Below are 2,398 nucleotides of genomic sequence, written 5' to 3' on the forward strand. Positions count from 1 at the left end.
CTGAGTTTTTGTACAGTAATTGCGTGTGTGTGTGTGCGCGTGTGTGCGAGAGAGAGAGAGCGATAAATCCAGTGTGTTTGGTCTGGTTAGTGCTGCATTATGTATAAATGCAATTTTAATATTTCATATACCACAATTTCTCATCTGTACACACAGAGACTGAAACACACACACACACACACACACACACACACACACATATACAAGTAAACTGGGGCATCTGCGAGGTTGAACACTTGTTTAATCATTAAAACACAAGCATGTGCCTGTCAACTAAGATGTGTGTGTGTGTGTGTGTGTGTGTGTGTGTGTGTGTGTGTGTGTGTGTGTGTGTGTGTGTGTGTCTGGATCAGAATTACACTGTAGTTCAATTGTACAATTTCATCTTTTGCTTAATTTAAATACATACGCAAAATTCCATTAAAATATGATGCATAGATGAACTATTGGCTTGGGAACTACTAGAATACACACTAAATGGTATTATGCATGTGTGTAATGTAAAGCTGTGCGAGTGTGTGTGTTAGTTTGTGTCTGTCCACAGCTCTCTAAAAGGAACCAACTGGATAAACAGAAAGTGTTCTCATTCAACAGCTTTTCCTCTTCCTGTCATAGAAAAAAACTAATCACACTACTGCTGGCTTTGGATTGAAGTCCCACACACACACACACACACACACACACACACACACAAACGATACAGAATGCAGACAGATCTGAATGCAAAGAGAGCAGTACTAATTGTACACAAACACACAAAAAGCAACAAAAGATTGAATTTCTATGACATAAGTTTTCAAAGCAGTTTTTACAAACAAACAACAGTCTATTTTTACAGGAGACGGCGTTCATCATGTTTTCACGATTATCAGATCGGTTTTCCTCGTAATCTCACAGAGACAGAGGCTTCAGATTGAAATTCTCTTACATAAAAAAGAGCAGCCTCAAACGGCTTCAAATACAAAACCACCTCACGGCTCGCTTCGACACGTACAACATTTAGCCTTTTTAGCTTTAGCTGAATGAAGACCTATTTCATTTTCCTGGAACACGCACACAAGGCCATGATCTAAATTAATTTTTCATTGCAGAATTCTCTTTTGAGGAGCAACCTAAATTTAGGAAACAATACTACCCAAATATGCCGTATAAAGCCAACGCTGAAGACCTTTAAGACATTATAATATAAAGAGTGTGGCTCAGGGAATAGTCCACCTCAAAATGGAGAAATCTGTCTCTGTGCTCCAATTCGGTTTCAGACCCGCGTGCCATTATTTTCTCTTGTCAAACCCTAAAGTACAATTGTCTACAAAAAACAGGATCACATAGATGGGTAAAAAATAGGTAGAATATTTCTCAATTTGACATGTACTACGTTACAAGATTCTTGATATATTCAAGAAAGCTACACAGCTGTTACACAAGCTTTTGTAGAAGTGAAGATTGTTGTAAGCTGACCTCCAGTCACCTCACTGTATAGCAAAAGCTGTTTCTGGATTTTTACATTCCAAAAAAAAAAAAAAAAAAAAAAATAATATATATATATATAATAATAATAATAATAATAATAATAATAATAATAATAATAATAATATATATATATATATATATATATATATATATATATATATATATATATATATATATATATATATATATATATATATATATATATATATATATATATATATAAAGCAACGCTATATGGTAAAAATAAATAAATATGTTTAAACTATTCCTTTAAAACTGTTATAGCTACTTTGTTGTTATACCAAGCAGTCATTTTCACAGGTTGAAACAGCTCCCTAAAACTATTTCTTGCATATGCACATTTGACTTTGGCTAACTGAGCGCTGTTGAACACTGCTGCTGGAAGGTTTATCTTCATGTGTCGTTTCTACAGCAAGATTAGAAGAGGAAGAAACATTTCCTCCCATCCTCGCTCGCTCTGACTCTTTGTCTCTGTCCTTTCCTCCAATTTAATGTGAAAATCATTAGCTTCGATCAATGACTGCTCCACCTCCCTTATCTTGCGTGGAGCAAGCTGGCGGATTTTTTCTGCCCATATCAGCGTTTAAGAAGCCCATTAAAAATTGAGTGGTCACATGGTCATCACAACTCTCCTCCGCTGCTCATCGATTCATCGTTTCTGTTATTTTTGCACGTTTCTTGTGCAGTTTTTAGCAGAACGGTTTTAAATGGGTTTTTACCCAAGCACCGATTTTACTGTAAATGTAAAATACCGGCCCTAACCTTCCCTAGGGGTCATATTGATCTATTTGTGTCTGTATGCGTGTGTCTACAGTTCCCAGTAGAAAACTGATGGAGGTGGAATTGCATTGGGTAATAAACTATTTCCAGCATTGCTTAGCAACCAGAGCAAATAGAAGACTGGGGA

This window comes from Puntigrus tetrazona, chromosome 1 (assembly GCF_018831695.1).
Source record: "Puntigrus tetrazona isolate hp1 chromosome 1, ASM1883169v1, whole genome shotgun sequence".
NCBI lineage: Eukaryota > Metazoa > Chordata > Actinopteri > Cypriniformes > Cyprinidae > Puntigrus > Puntigrus tetrazona.